This window comes from Pteropus medius, unplaced genomic scaffold (assembly GCF_902729225.1).
Source record: "Pteropus medius unplaced genomic scaffold, Ma_sr-lr_union100, whole genome shotgun sequence".
NCBI classification, from domain to species: Eukaryota; Metazoa; Chordata; class Mammalia; order Chiroptera; family Pteropodidae; genus Pteropus; species Pteropus medius.
Genome location: NW_024340693.1, coordinates 2,055,223 through 2,070,330, shown reverse-complemented (window position 1 = coordinate 2,070,330; position 15,108 = coordinate 2,055,223). Strand labels below are relative to the sequence as shown.

The 15,108-nt window shown below is 45.7% G+C and overlaps 1 protein-coding gene across 1 annotated transcript in view; it reads left to right on the top strand.

Moving 5' to 3' along the window:
* The window catches only part of LOC120602969 (microtubule-associated tumor suppressor candidate 2-like), a 152,302-nt gene that overhangs the window by 19,516 nt on the left and 117,678 nt on the right, over window positions 1-15,108 (top strand). Inside the window, exon 3 of the mRNA XM_039863367.1 lies at window positions 14,027-14,100. The gene's annotated coding sequence lies outside the window, so the exon portion shown is untranslated. The remainder of the gene's footprint in view (window positions 1-14,026; window positions 14,101-15,108) is intronic.

Here is a 15,108-nt window from a genome sequence, read left to right as displayed (position 1 = left end):
GCGGTGCGTGCATATGGTCGTTCCCAAGTTCTCATTTGACGAAAACAAAATCTGGGCACTATCCGTAGTTGACCTGCTGAGAAAATGCAGATTGTTCTACCCTGGGGCGCCATGCGCGGGGCTCCTGAGACCAGGTGGCCACCCGGAGAGCCAGCTCTGCCTCGTGACTGCACACGAACGGGGACTCTTTGGAAATGAGAGTGACCTGGAGGCGGAGAAGGGCTGAGCAGAATGGGGAAGGGAGGAAGGTGGGCTAAAGCTCTTCCCCGTCTCCGAGGCGGCTGCCAAGGGGACAGGCAGAGAAACTTACCCAAAGACGCTTCATTAATAAAAAGTCAACGGGAACAGGTAGCACCGGCTCCATGGGAGACGGTCCTTAGCAACTGTCTCTGATGGGGATGTTAAGCAGTGAGCAAACTCGGGCCCGGAAAATACCTCGCGGGAAGCAAATGCGGGTCGGGAGGGACGAGGATGAACAGTCGACTCGTCCCCATGAGCAGTTTGTAAGATGTGTTTTGGTCTCTGAGATCGAAAGGAGGGGTCAGATGGAGCTGGGCTTCCCCCTCTTTCCGACATGATTTCTCCTTTGGATCTGAATTGGGATGTCTCCAGATCTGATCACCTTGACCCCTTTCCCACCAACCCGTATCCTCCATCCATCCATCCATCCACCCGCCCACCTACTCACAGAGACACTGTCCTTGACCAGACTTTAGTCAGGCTCCCCTGAGCCCCTTTCTCGGCTGGACCTCAGCCTTGGCCTAAAAAAAACTGGAATAGTGTCGTCCACCCCGTCACCCACGAAGAGACTTAAGAAAACTCTGACATGGCTTCTAGCCGTCGAAGGCTGTGTGCCCGCGATGACCCAGTTCTTGTTTGGAAAAGCTCCAGTCTGCCCAGAGGGTTACCCTGTGATGACGATAGGACACCCCCCCCCACTTTCGTTAGGCATTGATTAGAAAAACCTGCAGTTACAATCCTATCTCTGCCCCCTTCGAGGTGTGTCTGTATCTCCACAATCCAGCCGTGTCTTCCTCAAGGACCTGACAGCCAGTCCTTTGAAACGCAGTCATCAGGAAGGACAGGGCGCCTGTCTCCCAGTCTCTGTGGGAGGGGAGGAGCCCAGCTTTGACGAATGGCACTGAGCAGACACAGACGGCCTAGTCACGACGCTGTCCAGCCGCCCTCCTTGCTCCTGATAGTTTTGCCCTTCCTCGACGCTGCCTGAGCCCCGCTCGTGTGCGTGTGCCTGTCCTTGGTCCCTCGTCCTTGGTCACTCATCCTTCTCTCCCAGTACCCAGTCACCTCTGCGTGGATCGAAGCCGAGCTCAGCTCCACACTGACGTCTCTTGCCGCTGCTGCGGTAAACACCGAACACCATCTCTCTTTGCTGCTTCTAACCAATGTCGTTTTCCGTGACATCCGACAAGCGCTTGAGTGCGCGTGTGTGCGCGTGTGCCAGGCGCTGTTCTCGGCATTAGATGTTCTGGAACAGTGAATGTAACAGACAGAAACCGCACCTCCGAGGGGCTTAGAGTGTAATGAGTAAGTCGTAGTAAGATATTTAGTATATCCTGTAGGGTCAGTGCTACGGGGAACAGTAAATTGGGGGGCATAGGGCATGTGGGCAGGAAGTTGCTGTCAGGTGGGCTCCTCGGGCAGGGGAGGCTGAGCAGAGCCCCAAAGGGCTGGACGGGGAGCCACAGGGACATCCAGGGAGGAACATTTCACTCCCTGGGGAATGGGCCCTCGGACCAGGGCTCGGCTGGTGCTTGGGAGGCCAGCAGGGAGGCCCATGGGCCCTCGCGGGGGCTTCTCACGCCAGTGGCCGGTGTCGCCCACCCAGCAGCCGCCACTGCACCCCGCTGTGGTGGTTTCCTGCCCTGGGACCCTGCCCTCCAGTGGCCTGAGGCTGTGTCACCGGATGATGGTGGCGTCCTCGGGGCCTTAGGTGGTTGGGACCAGGGATGCCTGCAGGCCTCTAGGACGTCTGGAATCCAGTCTAGAAAACTGGGAGTGGGGAGGAGGTCGTGTGTCTTTGCTGGCGGTCCCCTCGGCTTGTAGTAAAGGGGCCAGCAGGGGTGTACTGTGTCACTGTGCAGTCCCCTAGGGACAGCTAGGACTGTGACAAGCGACGGGTGTGCAGTGGGAAGCCCTCTGCTCTTTCTGGGAGGATGTCAGGACACCAAGAACCTGGGGCAACTTCTAAGGCGAAACCGAGCTGAGAGACCCCCACGGCCTGAAGGCGTCTGGGGTGAGTGAGGGTTTGAGGAGGGGAGCTGGGTCATGGGCTCTTGTTTGCCCAGATGGCTGCCCTGCATCCGACCACGGAAGACTCACAGTGGCCCTGGCAGCGGGCTGTCACCGGTCCCCCAGTGGGAGAGGTGAGAAGCCGACGGGGCCTGATGGCGATGCATCGGGGGCAGGGCTGTGGCACACGGGTGGGTAGCTGGTTACTTCTTCAAGCCATCGTCATAACCACGTTTGTCCGTCACACAGTCAAAGAAGAAATCTTCCGCATAGACGACGGTCCCGTGGCTTATTTGCTGGCCGTAGGAGTGTCACAGCAGCTAAGAGAGCACACGGGCAGGTGGCATTAGGAAGGTGGCGTGTTAGGGGCCTGGCGCTCGTGCCTCCTCTCTGTGCCTGTCATTGCTTCGTGTGATCTCACTTTGCAGGCTTCTCGCCCACGCCCTTCCATGGGTGGGAAACGGGGACTCGAGGTTCTTCCTGGGTATTTCGTACTTTAGTTTTTGTGAATGGGCCCTGGCCTAATCGGTCATTGTTCTTTATGTGATACTCATCGCTTGTAGGACATAACGTCTGAGTCCTTGGCCACTGCTATGTGATCAGTTGGTTATATGTATCATGCACGTCGGTTATGGTATATCATCTTTGTCTGTCCAAGCTGCTGTAGCAGAATGCGACAAACTGGGTGGCTTATAAACAACAGACATTTACTGTCACCGCTTTGGAGGCTGGGACGGGCAGGATCTTGGCGCCCACAGGTTTGGCGTTTGGCGAGGGCCTGCGCATGGCTCAGAGCTGGCGCCTTACTGCTGTGTCCTTCCTGGCTGTCCTCACCAACAAGCTCTCGGGGGCCTCTTTCGTAAAGGTATCGGTTCTGCCCTCACAAACTGATCCCCTCCCAGGCACCCCACCTCCTAACGCCATCACCTCGGGCGTTAGGTTTTCAACATAGGAATCTGGGGGGACACCAACATTCATTCCGTAGCATATATAACCAATAATCGATATATAGAAAAATATTGATTTTTAAGATACAATTGTGTAACCAGGCACTTGTCAAGCTCTTATCCATTCTAACCTTTGTTTATTTCCTTTGAATTTTCTGGGTAGACAATTGCTGCAGATAATTGCTATTTTGGTTTCTTTTCTTATTTCTATTTCATGTTTTACTACCAGGATTTAGACTCGATAGAAGAAGAGATTCTTAATTCACTCTGTTGCGGGATTTTTAAAAACAATGAGATTGTCGATTGTCTTTTGGGGAGTTATACTTTCTCAGCCCCAGAGAGGACGAGCTGTATGGCCTCGCAGGACTTCTCCTATTAGTCTCTAGTCTCCCTACCTGCGGTGCACCTTGCAGGCCCACCGAACCCATTGGTCCAGTTCTCTTAGGAAAGCAAAGCCCGTGAAAGGCGAGGCAGCAGTATGGGATTCGGGCTGAGCTGACTTTGGGACCCTGACTCAGCCAGCGGAAAGGAAAAGCTAACTTAGTCCTTCAGCTTCGATCATGACTGTGATAAGGCAAATAAATTTGTCCAGAAACAGGCTAACGTGGATGTAGTGATCGTAAATGCTTTTCAAAAGTGTAGTGGAAGGCAGCATGGACTCTCGAGCCACGGAGTACAAGGCATGGTGGTAAAGCAGCAGAAGCAAATATTGAAGCCTTAATAGGAAAGTTAAATAAACACCCTCATGTCACCAGACTGGTACTGTGAAGGACTAATCTTAAAACTTAATGTGAACTCTATCTCTGTTAATACAGAGGGAGTAATCCCAAACCATCCAGCATTAACTGTCTTTGTACTACATTGTTTGAAATCACACTCAAAATAGCTTCTCAAAGCAGGCAGTCTTTCTTTACACACAAATAATTGTCTTCTCATTTTGGAAATTTTGCCACGTATTATGCCAAACATATTTTTGTCTCTAACTCTTTTATTTCTATCAGTTTATTTTTGAGGGAAGCCAATGTGAGGACTGAGATCATACAATAGAATAATTTTGGTGAAACTTATTTCTAAGCCTGATGCACTTTCTATTAATTTTGCACGATATCTTAGGAAGTTTGTATGGCATACATGCCAAACATGACAATTAATTTCCTAAAGACTAGCATATATTTCCTTAAAAAACCCCACATTATAGTGGTTAACTGGCAGCTAGTAACGAGTTTCATATCGAGTGAGCTGATTTGCCCCAGGAGCGGTTTTAAGAGGTTAGTTTAATATAACTACTTGGTCCTCTACTCTCAAAGGTCACGCGGCAATTTCTCCGTCAGATTTAGGATTGTTATTTTGACAACAGCCCAAAGTACTGTAGTGGAGTACAAATGGGAGTTAGAACTAATATGTTGGTTTGGAGAGTTAGAAAAAAAAAAAAGAGGCAGAGATATCTGAAGTCACCTTTCTTTAGGATTGGGACTAGGAAGCCACTTGCCTCAGGCATGAAATTGAAGGGGGTACCAAAACACCACGCAGTAAAAACAAGCAATGTTTTAATGCAGTTTAAAAAATAAAAATTAGGGCAACAACCCATGGTGAACAAAATGTCAAAAATTTTAAAAAGACAGAGAATCGGTATTCGATTCTTCCTTTTGCGTCAGGCTCCAGCGGGGTGTGGTCTGATACTGTTGCCGATCGTGACTTAATTTAAAATTTTGACATTTCGTTCAGCATGGGTTTTTTTTTGGCATGAGTTTTTATTTTTTTAAAATACTTTCATCTCGGAGCCCCATCTGGAATGTTGGAGTGGGGACATTCTGTAGACCCTCTTCTCTAAAACAGCAGTAAGAACAGAGTTTCACTGCGTGAGGCCAACATTGTCAAAATAAGAGTATTTTAGAACTCTGGAGATTAACAACTTAATAAGAATCCAAGGAGTGCTTTTTTAAGAAAGAAGACCTAATCTTGCTAAGAGCAGTGACCTTTGTGGCATTTAAACTTATTCCGCCTTTCTCGTTTCTAGCATCACAGTAGCTTTGAAAGCTAAAAGCTACGGGAAGGGACAGAACCTGTTTGGACCTCCTCAGATACCCACTTCTCAGGAAATTGCTACCGCATGACCTGTCGGGAAGCTCTCTGAAGAAGCCCCCTCCCAGAGCTTGTTTTTATTCCCCCTGACTCAGAACGCGGACTGTGTAAATAGCCGTTGGGCACTTGTTCAAAACAATCAGCGGCAACTGTTTTACGTCACAGTTGCCTGAGGTAGCTGCGCTGTCGGGGTGAGCAGAGAGGGACCAAGAAACTGAAAAGGAATAATTGGGAAAGGGGACGTCCATAGAGGGTTTTGAAAAGCTTTGGCATGTTTCTTAGACTCTAGAAGCCCCTGTGCGTGTGCAAAGCTGTGCATTTGCCCAGGAAGGACTTGAGAACGCCTCACTCTGTCACCTCTGGCTGACGCTGGGACTCTGCAGGGGCAGGAAGAAGGGCTAAGGCAGAGTTGTAAACTGCCTGTCAGAGCATAGGAAGCCTGTCTCAGTACACACGCACAGCCCTTCAGCAAAAGCTGTGAGACATACTGACTCAGAGCATTTAGGGACATCTCTGTCCCATCATTAGCTGACTACTAAAGCAAATTGAGCAGAGACTTCAGTGGCTGCGCATGATAAAGAATTCTGTAGATTTTACAGAATTAGTTCAGGAAATGGACAAATGGTTTTAAGAACAACAAAGACACAGCAACAACAATAAAGCTTTGGCGGGTGATGGAATCTTATTTCTGGAGTTGCCATATTATTTAAAATCCAGTTTTCAACACACAATTACAACACACAGAACGAAACAGGAAAGTATGGCCAATTCACAGGAAAAATACAATACAAAGCTTCTCTGAGAAAGTCCAGATATTAGATTTATTAGGCAAATGTTTTAAGTCAGCATTTACGATTGTATTCAGAGTGAAGGAAGATAGTGTCTAAAGAATTAAAGTGTGAGAATGCTGTCCTACCAGATAGAAAATATTAATAGATAGAAATTATAAAAAAAAAAAGAGCAAACTAGAAATCTAGAGTTGAGAAGTACAATTACATGAAAAAAAAAAATCACTAGAGGGCTCAGTAGCAGATTTGAGCTGGCCAAAGAAAGACTAGGTTAACTTTACAGCAGGCCAATTGAAGCGATACGATTTGAGGAACAGAAAGCCAAAAGAGTCAAGAAAAATGACAGAATCCTAGACTAGTCTTTGTGAGTACCAAAATATGTACACTGGGATCCCCAGAAGGAGGAAAGAGAGAAAGGAACAGGAAGAATAATATTTGAAACAATGGCCAAACTTGCCATATTTCATTTGTAACCTTAATCTGCACATCCGAGAAGCTCAGTGCATTCTAAGTAGGAGAAGCACAATGATGTACATCTAGACACGCGGCAGTCGAGTTGTTGAAAGCCACAACGAAGACAGAAGTCGGGGGGAGGGGAGTCCCTGTGTACAAGCAGTCTTTAAGGAGAATGACACCTGACTTCTAATCAGAGCTCACGGAGGCCAGGATGTAGGATTCTAGATCCAATCCAGCAAGGCTTTCCTTCAAAACAGAAAAAAAAAATTAAGACATCTCAGATGTCTTAATGAACAAAACAAGAGAATTTGTTTAAAATTCTTAAAAAATAAAAGAGAATTTGTCATGAGCAGACCTACGGAATGTTTTAGGTTGTAACGAAAGGACACTGGACAATAACTAAAATCCGCGAAAGAAAGAGTAGCGGTAAAGGTAACTACATAGGTAAATGTAAACGACAGTCTAAATGACTCAGAAAACAACTAAACAAAATTAAACAACAAAGGAATTAAAATGGCGTACGAAAAAAGTAATACTAAAGGAGGCAGTCGTAGACGAATAGAGGGAAAAAAAGACATAAGACATATAGAAATCAATAAAATGGCCGATGAAAATCCTACCAGCAATTACATTATATGTAAATGGACTAAATACTCCAAGAAAAAGGTAGAGATTGGCAGAATGAATTAAGTAAGCATGATCCGATGATATGCTCTCTACAACAGACCCACTTTATATTCAAACACAAATAATATAGCGTAGGATATGCCATGCAGACAGTCAGCAAAAGAATTGGGAGTGGCTGTATAAATATCGGACAAAACAGATTTTATGTAAACAAGAGAGAAAGGAGGTCATTATATATAGGAAAATAGGAAGACATAATCTATTAGGAAGACATAATAGTTAGAAACATACGTGCATCCAACAATGGATCCCCAAAATAGATGAAGCAAAAACTGACAGAATTGAAGAGAGACTTAGAATTTTCAACAACAGTAATTGGAGATTTCAATATTCTGCTTTCAATAATGGATTGAAACCAGGCAGGAGTTCAGCTAGATCAACAGGGCAATAGAATAGATGAGAAACACTATAATCCAACTAGAACTAACAGCTAAAGAACACTCTACCCAAATAGAGCAGAATACACTTCGTTCTCAAGTGCACATAGAAAACTCTTCAGAATAGAATATATCTGGCCACTGAATATATATTAGGCCACAGGACAAGTTTTAGTGAATTCAAAAGCATTGAAATCATACAAGTACGTTTTCTGACGTTAGAAATTAATAGCCGAAGGAAATTTAAGAAATTCACAAAATGTGGAAATTAAACAACACACTCTTAGTCACCAGTGGGTCAAAGAAAAAAATCACAATGAAAACATTAAAATGAAAACAAAAACCTAATTAAACATATGAGATGCCAGCAAATTAATGCTTAGAAATTTATGTCTGCCTATAATAACAGAAGAAGAAAAATCACAAATCAATAACCTAACCTCTCACCGTGAGAAAGTAGAAAAAGAAGAGCAAAGTAAGCCCAAAGCAAGCAGAAGGAAGGAAATAATAAAGACTAGGGCAGAAGTAAATGAAATAGAGACTAGAAAAACAATAGCGAAAATAAATGGAACCCAAAATTGGTCCTTTGAAAAGATCAGCAAAACTGACAATCCTTTAGCTTGCTGACCAAGAAGAAGAGAGAAGTTTTAATGACTAAAATCAGGAATGAAAGACAGTATCACTACCCACCTTAGAGAAATAAAAAGGATCCAAAGGGAATATTATAAATAATTTTATGTCAACAAGTTAGATGATGTAGATGAAATGGACAAATGTCTAGGAAGGCAGAGACTACCCAGATGACCAAAGAAGAAATAGAAAATCCGAAGTGATCTGTTCCAAATAAAGAGATTGAATTAGTAATCAAAAGCTTTCCCATAAAGACAAGGCCAGGCACAGGTGGCTTCATTAGACCAAACATTTAAAGAAGAATGAACAGCAGGTTAGCACGGTCTCTTCCAGAAGATGGACGAGGAAGAAAGGTCTCCTAACTCATTCTTTGAGGCTAGCATCACTTTGATACCCAAACCAGATGAAGACATCACAAAAAAAGTACAGATCGATGTTCCTTATGAAGAGGGATGCAAAAATCTTCAAGGAAATACTGGCAAACTAGAACCAGCAACATACAGAAAGGTTTTATACACCGTGACCAAGTGGTATTTATCCGAAAAACGCAAGGCTGGCTTAATACATGAAAATCAATGTAATACACCATATTAATAGAATAAAGTACAAAGACCACATATTCGTCTCAGTAGACGCAGAAAAAGCACTTGACAAATCCCAATAGAACTTCATGATAAAACAGTCACAAAACTAGAAATAGAAGGAAACTTCTTCAACCTGTGAATGATATCTACAAAATCCCACAACGAACACCATACTTAATGGGAAAGGACCGAATGCTTTCCCTCTGTCATAAGCAATAGGACAAGGATATCTGATCTGGTCACATTTATTCAGCATCGTGTTGGAGGTTTTAGCCAAGGCAGTTAAGCAACTAAAAGAAATGGAAGACATCCAGATTGGAAAGAAGAGGTAAAACTATGTCTATTTGCAGATGACATGATCTCACATAGAAATTCCTAAGGCTTACACGCACACGCACACACGTACACACACACAGAAACGAATACGTTGAGCAAGGTTGCAGTATATAAGATCAATAAACAAAAATCAATTTTATATAGTCGCAGTGAACAATTTGAAAATGAAATAAAGAAAATTCCGTTTATAATAGCACCAGAAAGAATCAAATTTAACAAAATATATGCAAGACTTACACACCAAAAAACTATAAAACATCATTGAAGGAAATTAAAGATAACCTAAATAAATGGAAAGACATTCCCTATTTATGGATTGGAAGACTTCATAATGTTAAGATGGCTATGCTCCCCAAATTGGTCCAGAGACTCAATGCAATCCCTATCAAAATTCTAGCTGCCTTTTTTTTTGTTTTTTTATTTTTTGCAAAAATATGGACATGCAAGGGACCCTGAATAGCTAAAACAATCCCGAAAAAAAGCAGAGCAAAGACAAAGGACTCGCGCTTTCCAATTTTAAACTACAACGCTGCAGTGATAAAGATAATGTGGTATTGGCATATGAATGGCCTTAGAGATCAGTCACATAAAACTGACAGTCTGGATGTTACCCTTACATTTATGACCATCGGTTTTCAACAAGGGCGACAAGATAAACCAATGGAGAATAATCTTTCAAAGAAATGGTGCCGGTAGAGCTGGACATCCACATGCAAAAGACTGAAGATGGACCCTACTTCATACTATATACAGAAATTAATTCAAAATGGATCATTGGCTTAAATGTAAGAGCCACAACGAAAAGACTCAGGAGAAAACAGAAGTGATATAAACTGGGATTATGTGATGGTTTCTTAGAAATGGTGTCACAGCGATAAAAGAAAACATATAAATTGGTCTTCATAAAGATTGAAAACTACTGAATTGTACCCGTTAAAATGGTGGTATGTGAATTACATATCAGTAAAGCTTTTATTTAAAAATGTATTCATCTTGATTTCTGAGGTTTTTTTTTTTATTTCTTTTAAATTCTGTGCCCGAGGCATGTGCTTTGCCTCGCCCTACTCCTGGGCCTGCTTTTCCCTACAGGCCTGTCGCCTAGATAATTCAGTGAAATATCTAGACCGGAAGTTTAGAGACCGTGGGAAGGTTGGTGCTTCTGACAGCCGATGGAGAACTCCCCTAGCGAGCTGGCGGGCCTCTGAGAGCGATCTTCTGAGAGAGCTTCAAGTAGGAGCAGACTCTGTGTCCAGCAAGGCCATAGCGTGTAACGCTGCGTGCAGCGTCTGATGTCCGTGGCTCTGTGCGTTAGGAAAAGTTAACATCATCTTAGAGGATTTACCAGGAAGAAAGTGAAACACTATGCTTTCTAGAGCAGCACCGTCCAATAGAAACAATGCGAGCCACAAGGTGATTTAAAATTTTCTAGTAGCCACGTTAAAAGGGCAAAAAGAAACCGATGAGATTAATTTTAATGTATTCTCTTTTACCTAATATGTCCACGATTGATCATTTGACATGTCGACATATTTCCTTCTGTTGTCGTGCCGAATCGGGTATGTATTTCACACTTAGAGCACGTTTCAGTTCGGACCAGTCACACAAAGTATCGTGGCTAAGTGGCTACTGTACTGAGAGTTACGGAGCTTTTTAAATAAAATCGGGTTCGAGGCTGCTAGAGACACACGTGATGTACCGATTTTGACTCGAATCCAGATTCGGATTCTGGCTTTGGCTCTAGCGCTATATTCTTAAAACACGTACTGACGTGTAGTCTCAAAAATGATGTCTATTTCTGGGATCAGACACGTAACACCGGAGAAAAGTATCATTTTGTTCTAGTGACTGCAGGAGCCATCGAAGGCAGTGGGTCACGTGACCTACCGGCTGAGGGTCAGCGGTGGTCGGTGGCTTCACCGAGAGCTGAGGGTCGAGCTCCACCTTGAACGTGAGGCGGACAAAAGGCAAAGGCAAAGTCAGGGAGGCTTGAAATGACACCGCCCAGGACATCGCCTGGAACTTTGGTTTCGGCTGGGGCACGGGTGTGGGTGGCAGAAGCGGCCATGTGGCCGAGTTGGAGTTGGGGGCCGTGTTTTTGCGGGGTGCCTGCAAAGGAGTTGAGAATATACTCCACATTAGGCCGTGGGCACCTCCCGTAGAGCTTTAAGAAGGACGTCACGAGGTGGGGTTTGTTCCTTTCTCCTGCACATCTTGGGCAAGTCACTGGACCTTTCGGCAACTGCCCAGTTTCCTCTTCTGCAAACCCGATGGTGAAATCTGCTCAGAGCTGCTATGGTGACAACGTGAACTAGAGCGTGTCGCATGCCCGATGACCCAGCACGGTCCCCTAGTGCATCGGGAGGCCGCCTCTCCGGCAGTTTCCGTCAGTTCCTGAGGGTCCAGAACACGTGTCCGGGTGGTGCGCAGGAATCTCCGTTTAACAGGCCCCTCAGCATCGGCGTGTGGCCACCTGCTCAAGTTTGCACAGACGCGCAGAGAAGTCACTTCCTCGGCCTTTTCATGATAGGACACAGGGACGTTAGGTGGCGCCCTCTCCCCTTGCCTCTGTGCCAGCTCCCGTGTCCTGGCGCCTAGCTGATGTGTGGGCCCCGTTCTGACCTCAGTGACGAATACCAGGGCCTAGGGCCCCGCTGTGTGGGGTCGACCAGCTGGTTCCGTTGGCTCCTTGTAGGGCGGCCTCATGTCATCGGCCCCTGGCGGCTCCCACACGTTGGTATAGTCTTCCCTTACTTCAGCCCACGCTCCCGAAGTTCATTCATGTTCTAATTCAGCCGCTTTATTAACCTAAAGTCACTTTCTAACTCTCACGGTGAGCGGTGCAGTTCTGAATGTCGATGCTCGGTGGTCCTTTCGCAGCAGCTCTTAACCTGCGGCCTGTTAATTCTCATGACGGCGACTTCCTTTTTCTGTTCCCGTCCGGGCTGCCGCTCAGCCTTCGCCGTCATTATGCACGTGCCTCCCGCGTTGGGGCGGTCCACGTGAGGTCACAGTCCGGCCGTTCTGAGGGGAGAGTCGCAACGGGGGGCAGATGCCTCCGAGTGTTGGATGTTCTCCCCTTGATCTCTCGTGGTCTTACGTTGTTTTAACATTTGGGTTGATGACGAACAAAACGACGGCTTTCGCCTCGCCCGTCGGCTTGTGCCTTGTCACCACCCTGCCTGGTCGGAATGCTGGTCGTGACCCCGTGGCTTACCGTCAGGTAGCCAGCTTTAATTAAAACCAGGGAATGAGAAATAGATGCACGGTCTCCAAAGAGATCAAAAAGTTTATTTTGCACCTGGCTGCTCGTTCGTGCAAAAAACACAGCAAAAACGGTTTACGGCGGGCTGCTCGTTTAACCGTCTCCCAGGAGCAGGGAGAATCGGTTAAGCCCTTCCTGCTCCATCTCAGAGGAGAGCACATTTTGTAAACGCATGCGTTTTTATACCTCGGGTTCTCACGCAGCCCCCGTTCTGCCGGGTTTTGGTTCTGACGGTGTCCCACGCGCCCCGCACTTCATCGATGGGGGTGGGTGGGGTCCATTGCAGGACCTGGGGTAGGTCCTCCGGTGGGTGGGCTGCTAGATGTTTGTTAGACAAAAGTACACGTTCTCAGTCCTTCCGTCTGGACGGGGACCTGCCGATTTTCTCAGCGTGACGTGATGCTCCCGCCACGTGGGTCCCGGCAGCCGTCCTGCTTCCCGTCCCAAGCATCTCTTCCCTTCACCTGTCCGCCCACCGCCTTCCTCCCTCACTCCGACGTGCCAGCCCTCCGGCCGCCCCTTCTTAGGGTCTGTATTTTTGCTGTCGCCTCTTCGTTTCCGGCCCTCAGCTTTTCTCTCCGCCATACTTAGGCTCTTGGAAAAGACCTTGAATGTTGCAAGCAGGAAGCTGAGAGGGAATTGGCAGGACACGGAGACAGAGTGGGTCGAAAGAATGCGAAAGGGACTCCTGAGCTCTGCCAGGTGCCACTGTCTTTCAGGTACAGCGAGCAGATGCTGGGAAACGGCGAAGACCCTAACCACTGTCGCCGCTCAGAAAACCGCCACGTGCTGAGCAATCCGTAGATTTGCAGATTTGTTTCTCCGTCACTGGGTTTCCAAATCCTGTCTGTTGTTTGGAAAAATGTTGAACGTGTCATTTTTGTAGGTAGAAAATGGTTGGACGTCAGCCGTTTTATGTGACTCGAGCTAATGATATTAGGCGTTCCGTGGTATCTGCCGCAGTGGCATTCGGGAGGAAAATCTGTCTTTTCTACCACCTGACGACTAACCTTCTTGCTGGACAATTTCGAGAGGAAAGTAATTTTTTTGCAGATTGATTTTGAAATACAATTCTATTAAGGATTTAATTAGTATTAAGGTTGTTAATACTATAGAATGCATGGTTCTTCTGGCTTTTAAAGTCTTCCGAATTAGAAGAAAATAAGCACAACAGTATAGATTTGGTGCAATTTAGGAAAATTAAGATCTACAATATGGACATGATTATTCATGTATCAGAGGTATTCTCCTGACAAAAGCCAAGTCTTCCGTCCTTAAGGTACTTCATTTATGTGGTGTATTTAAGAGACAGGTTTCAGATCATTAACGACTTGAGGGATTAAGATAGAAAGAAAATTGAAGTCATGTAATCCATTGAAGATCAGTCTGGAAATAAGATTAAGTATCTCTAAAATCCTAGACACAACCAATGGAAAAATGGCGGGTTTACAAAACAACTCCAATTCGGAAGAGTCTATTCGCGGGACAATTACTGCTTAGATTCAAGAATTCCTGAACTAATTTTAATTTCCTAAGTATTATAATATTTTAATGAAATGACTGTTGACGCTTTCCTGAATCTTCCTTTTTTTTCTTCTAAATTTTCCTGTGTCTTTTTTCTCTTTAGGCTTTCCACACCTGGATTGTCAACTAGGGCAAATCGTCACCCATGGCAGTGAAATTTGTTTTCTGGGGATCGAGGTGAGTGTCTGTGGACTTCTGCTGGATTCGTTATTGCATTTGACTTGGGTCTGGAATTTCCTCTTAAATGTCGTGCCGTACTTTCTAATACTCAAATAGCTGGCGAGAACTTTTTGTAAATATTTGTAACGAAACGAGCACATTAAAACGAATTGTCATATGAGAGCCTAATTTAATTCTGCCTCTTTTTTTTTTTTTTTTAATCTGAGGAATATATTCAGACATTGAGAGTCCAGCTCAAACAGCAAGTTTTGTTAAGGATTTTGAATTGGTGGAGTGCGTCTGTAGGGGACATCTCTTTCGGAGCGGTAATTACTCTTCTGTTGCGACAAGGTGCTTGCTTTCCCATTAGCGTGTGCACAGTAACGTTGATTGACAGAAGCCGGACAAGAGGACGCAGCAGCATTTAGGGGCTCGCTTCGAGTAGAGGATGGGCTTGATAACTGAAGTTATCGTGAGAAAAACGCGAGATCTCGGTGTGGGGAAGGAGATGTTAACGCAGTGGAAGCAGAGTTCACTAAACGAAGAATTGAATGAGACGAAGCAGCTTTAGTGAACGGCCAGGACCCCAGAAAGTTTCAAACAATCGAGAGGAGCTTTCTGAGGAAATTAGACGAAGTCACCCCTTTCCACGGACACTCGACCCCCGTCCGGTGGAAAACTGTCCGACTCCACTGATTTTCAGAGCAACACGCTTTATTGCCATGTGTCGAGAAATTGCAATTTAAATAAATTACCCGTCTGTAAGTCATCAAAGTTGTCCTACAAACGCGATTTTTAAAATAGAGATGCTCATAGTGTAGCCGGCGCCCCCTTCAGGGCCTTGCAGGCCTTGCAGGGTCACAGCTTGGACAGCTGCGAGGCCGGCCCTGCTTCCTTGGGATTCAGCTCAGGACAGACTCTAAGGAAGGGACATTGGAGACAGAGGACGGGAATCAGAGTGTGGGGTCTGGCTTCGACCGGACCCTCGGGTTGTGTGAAAGAAGCTTATCAGACAGAGCACAGCGT